This window comes from Ciconia boyciana, chromosome 2 (assembly GCF_034638445.1).
Source record: "Ciconia boyciana chromosome 2, ASM3463844v1, whole genome shotgun sequence".
Taxonomy (NCBI): domain Eukaryota; kingdom Metazoa; phylum Chordata; class Aves; order Ciconiiformes; family Ciconiidae; genus Ciconia; species Ciconia boyciana.
In genome coordinates, this window is record NC_132935.1 from 55168650 (window position 1) to 55174657 (window position 6008).

The following is a 6008-nucleotide window of genomic DNA, read 5'->3' on the forward strand; positions in this document are numbered from 1 at the left end:
TAGTTTTTCCCTTAACTTGCACAGAGGGAAACATCTCATGTTTTAGCTGCGCCTCGGACATGAAGCCTACCGCCTTGGTGCATTACTTCTTTCTTTTTGTTATCACCTAGGACAGACAAATAGGTTTGAGTTAAAAAGAGTGCTAAGCCTGTTCCTGTGTTCTAAGAACACAGAATAGATCATATTTGGATCAAAGCCAACAGCCATTAGTTTGTTAACAAAATAGCACATACTATCTGGCATATTAACTAGTAATCAGAATATTAGCTCTAACATAGTTCTATGCATAGTAAACACTACGCAGAGAAATAGGTGAAATTCTTTTCAGCTTCACTTGAACCTCTCCACCCTGAAAAGTCTTCAAAAAGAAAGAATTCAACAAGAATAAAATAACATAACTTAGGAATGAGATTTGTCCAGAGAAGACAAACTTTAAGGGGGTGACTATGTAAGACAGAGCAAGCTGTCACTCATTTCAGTGCAGTTGAAATGAGAAGGTCCTGCTCCTTCCTCTTCCTTGTTTACCCTCATCCCTGCTCCTGCCTGAATACCTTCACGCTTACCTTGCATTGACACAGAAGTTCACCAGACACCTTTGTGAGCAGAAAGGAGGGGAGAAGGAACAAGACTCACCTCTTCAACAGAATTAAGCTTTACCATATGAAGTCTACTTTGCTATGCCTTTAGAAGACTGTATTCTCAAAAAACAAGCCTTATAGCAGAACAGAAACAAATAAAACAACAATGCTTAAGGTTTGAAATAAACATAGAGAAACATTCCATTGTAAACTATCTTTCCATACAGAACTCACTTTCTATTCACTTCACATCTTTGCAAAGTAATCAGATCAAATCCTGTTGCCATCTGAGAAAACATTCCTTAATGTCCTAAGCAGATCTCATGAAAACTTCAGTTATTTTGTAACAGGAAATGGGGGAATGATAATGGGCTTATTTGAAATACAAAGAAGATGGATCCCCTAGTGTAAAGAAAAAAGGGTTAAATGATGCTTAGATACAGACAGCATAACTAGATATTTCTAGTGTAATAGAGCTGTATGAACAGATACTTCATGGCTTTCATACCCAGGAAAAATAAATCTATACATCAATTCTAAATGTTGGAGGTTAAGGTAATGAAAACAAATCAACAAATTATCTTCTGAGGCTACTGACCTCTTCAGCAAGTGAAAACATGTTCTTAAATATAATGTACCCTAAATACATTAAATACATTTTTGCATGTAATTTGTATTAGTTTAATAAATGCAATGTTTAGAACATTTTTCACTTTCGAGTATATTTTTGCTTTTACACCAACTCTTCTCCCTAACTTTTCCCATGCAACCTTAAACACAATGAAAACACATAAAAAAGCTTTGACAGTGTGCAAAATAGAACCAACTAATATCTTTAAAGACATAGTCCTGAAAACTCTACTCTGTAAACCCCAATTATGCTGATGATGGCTAAAAAGCAGCCATAAATCATCCACAGATAACTGATAACTTCCCTTGAAGAGGAACTCCTGCCTGAAGTTACACAGTATCTTGTGTCGGTACCACTTCCAATTTCTAGAGTAGAAAGAAATTAGTTTTTGATCTCAGAGTGGAGTTCTACCGTTCTACATCCTCTTTTCTGAGCAATCTGCAATGCAGCTACAGTGGTTTGTTCCTGTAAGCACTGCTTGTGGTACCCTTGACCCTGAAAAAAATGGGTCTTCGTGAAGAATGAAAACCTAGAATATTTTTGTCTTTAAAAATATTCTAAAGATTAAGCTTCCCTGCAGCTAAGTTGCTTGCAGATGCAGATTACTCATATTAAAAGTATAAATAGGCTGTTGGGAGGAGGTCAGAAAACTACAAATGCAATCACTGTGGGGTATGTTTTGTTGTTGTTGGTGGTGTTATTGTTTTTAACAGAATGGTTTTGCATCAGAAAATACATTTTTCCAGAACAGAATAGTGCTTTGACATTTTGGTGGGAAAAAGTTGAAATTATCAATTTTCATAATTCACATGATTTTATGATTCCATAAAGACAATCTATATTCAATGCATTATTTCCATTACTTTCTTTTACTTCTGCATTAAAATACAGCTGCAAATCTATTTATACGCATAATATGTAATATGTAGTTATTGTCTCATATACTTATTCAAAATGGCTCAGTATTATTAAAAAGAAAATACATTTAGAATTTCCATTCAGTAAGAATTTCAACTTCTTGTTAGCACCACTCATTTTATAAATTTGTGTTCTTTCAAGAACTACAGATTAAAAAAAATATATATATACACACACATATATACAGGAAGGAATATGCGATACAAGTATCTGGAAGTTCTGCGTTGACCATGCTTTTTGATATCCATATGCCAAAGAGGTCAGACATGGAACAACTTCATTCATATGGTCTATATGTGTTTCAAGTATCTATAAAAAATTAGATGCTTAGCTACAGATTATTAAGAAACAGTAAGACTTCAAAAGTCTATTTCTATTTTAAAGAGCTCTCAACATGATAGCTCTAGTTCTGTTCATACTGGAACCGCTGAAGTTCATGAAGTTTCAGAGTTCTATAAATATCTAAAGGAGCAGGGCCTGCAAAAAAAAAAAAAAAAAATAAAGGGACAGTGGAGAGAAATACATTGAAAAAACATATCAATATTGTATAAATCACTATTTTTAGCTACCCTATTATTTCAGATATCTTGTATTACATTTAAAGTCATTCCTGAGAAGAGACGTCTCGACTCTTATGACACGTATTTAACAAAATCTATTCAAGGAAATCCTCCATCTGTTCTGAAATGAATAAGAATGTTATTATAATTGGTTTAGATCTATATGGAGACAAATGACAGACCAACTGCTGTAATGGAATTTTTAATGAAACATGTACGTTTCTGGCTAGTTGGGCATACTACTGTGATCTATGGATTAGCTGTTTGAAAGAGATGAAAATTCCTCAGGTCTGTCTTTACCTTCTAGGTAGAATTATCCTATTCTGTACTGATGTGTAAATGCTTACATTCAGAAAAGTCGTATGTTGTTAGCAGTAGATGCACTTTGTTTCAGAAATGCCTTGTCTCTTCTGTAAGACAGAGAGGTGTCTAAATTGATAAAAGACTTAAGAACAGATAATCTGTCCCTAAAAATATACTCTAAGCTTAGGGTAGACTTTCTGATATCATCCGATAATTTATTCTACATCTCACCCAACTATTAATTTAAATATCCTTACTCACTGGAATCATGAATGGAATCTCTAGATTAGAAAATTAGGGCTTGATTTTCAAAAGAAGTCCAGTTTGGGTACCTAAATGGCAAGATTTTTAGGAGTATTCAGTATTCTACAGCTTAGATGAAATAGAAGCTAAACTCCTCAAAATCTTGCTACTTAAGTCAGCATTTTCTTTCACACAACAACCTTCAAAACTCTGATCTCCAGGCCTAAACCTTTTTCAAAGATTAAAGCAGAAAAATGAAAACACAAGTACTCAACTGTAAATTGCTTCATCTTCTAATGTTTGTTTAAATATTGATAAGAAGGGTGTGTAAAAGAGGGGCAGGGGAGTGGAGAAGAGCTAGAAGGTATTCTTTCCTGAACTTTTGCAGTTTCCAAACTGAGTTGTACCAAATAACCAGCAGCATACCTGTGGCTAACACAATTTGGATCAGAAATTAATCAGATACCAGAGTTCAAAATGTGTTCTCTTTGTTACTTTTTCCCTTTACAAAAAAAATCACTCTGTTTTTAGGAACACACAGTTAAGATCACAGAACAGCGAAGTTCTTATTTCAAATATTTCTTTTCACTCTAAGTTATTTAGTTTTTTAAAACACAAAGGCTTTTAACTAAATAGTTATACTTCCTTAATATTTAGATCTTTTTGCAACTGAGATGACTTTGGTTTGGCATCTCAACTGGTCTTGACCATATAGACCCATTTGGGTGACCAGAAGAACCTCATTGCACATCAACTAACATGTTGCATTATATACATGTAAGCCCTGGTCATGCAAGCACCTATTCATATACTTCATTCCAATACACAGAGAGTTCCACTGAAGTCACTTAGTCACCTAACATCACAACACGGGCAGATGTTCAGTATAAGCCAAAAAAGTAACTGAGTTTTTGCTGTCCTATGTATATTAAAGACATGACTCCAATTTCACAAACCATAGACAGAGAAGTGTATGTTTAGGACTAATTCCATGCATGGTATTTTTGCTACTAAATTCTGAGAAAAACAATTAATTCATATCTAATTTTATTTTAGCCGTCTATGTTTCTATAGCATTCTGTCATTCCTGCACACACAGCAATTAGCTAATTTGCCCGCTGTTGGAAACCTTGGCAGGAATATTAGGCTAGTCTGGCCCAATAAAGTCAACAGCAAAATTCCCATTAATTGGACAGAATTTCATCCACCATCTCACAAGCTCTGAAATATGTTGCCATCCTTGTAAAAGCAAAAATAAAAATTTGCCAGTTCCTCAATCAACACAGCTCATAGCTTACGGTTTATCATGCTGGAAAACCTCTGTGGCTTGGAGCTGACATACGTCTGCTTCTGTACATGGCATCTTCCAGCACAGACAGGAGACAGCTGGGAGCAGTAGCGTCTTAAGGTGCAGACAGATTTACCTGAACTTCACAGACAGACCCTCATAACATATAAGCTAACATCACTTTGGAATATACACAATGAACAGGATTAATTTAGAACACGTTAACAATAATGTACAGCTAAGGTTACCTCCACATTTCCTTTCTGAAACCTTTTCCAAAATTTTAAGCTTAAGTATTCTAGGCCTTCTCTGTGTCTTGAATAAGAACAATTGGGAAGGGAAGAAAAAATTATCTATTGGCTTTAAAAAAAAAGAAGAAATGAGCTAAGTTCACATCCTTAAAACAGAAAGTGGTAGTAGAAATTGCCAATAAAATTCTCAACTTCACAAAAGTAATTGAGCCTTTGGCTTCTTGATCAATATTGTCATTGTTGGTCTCAGGAACATACAGCAGTCTTCGGACTCTTAAGCAGCTAAAAACTAGTTAGAGGCCGAGGCCCCCTTCAAAACCTTTGACATGGGAGCAATTCCATTGGTTTTACTGAATTTGTTCTTATGACAGACTGTTAAGACCAAGTCTCATGTAAGGTGTTTATGCCTGTCCAAGGAACATGCAACAATAACATTTGTTCCTGCCTCTGCACACTTTTGTATTAGAGTATGTATAATATCAATCTCTCCCAGTTTTAAAAAGCTACAAACATCATGCAACTCTTATAGCTATAACCTTGTATAACTCTTATAGCTGTAAGCTTTAACAATAGCAGAATTCATTCTGATGTAAAACACAGTGTTATCACACTTTCAGTTGTGTGTCTTTTAATGCAAGCCTGCTTTTCTATAACAATTTCAAATTCACAGCCTGACTGCTTATGCTCAAATGTCAGAGGGCAACTTCCTTTAACTGTAAGCCTTAAGCTCTGTCTTTCCATTCAAGCTCTGCTGTCCCAGAGTGAGCTCCATTTTCATTTATTACTTTCCAAAAAAACCAATGAGGCTCTTCTTGAGAGGTTGTTTAGCTTATCCCTCAGCTTCAAGGCAGAATTAACTATATTTAAATCATTCCTAACAGATGTTTGCCTAACCCATTCTTGAATATCACCACTAGTGGAGATTGCAGTGCCTCCCCAGGCATTTTGTTCTAATAATTTATTATTCAATCCTTTAAAAGTTTTTCCTAATGTCTAATGTAAATGTTCACTGCTGTAATTAAGCTCATTACTTCTTGCACTCTTCATAGGAGACCTAGAGAAAATTTACTTTCTTCAACTTTTACACTTTTGAACTCATATCACAACAGATCTGGTTTGTACAGACTTATCAACCCCAATTTTATCATCTAAGAAAAAGTGAACACAATTTTAGATAAGAAAACATAGCGAGACTAATATATTTAGAAAAAAAAAAGTAGATCCCATTTTGGACCT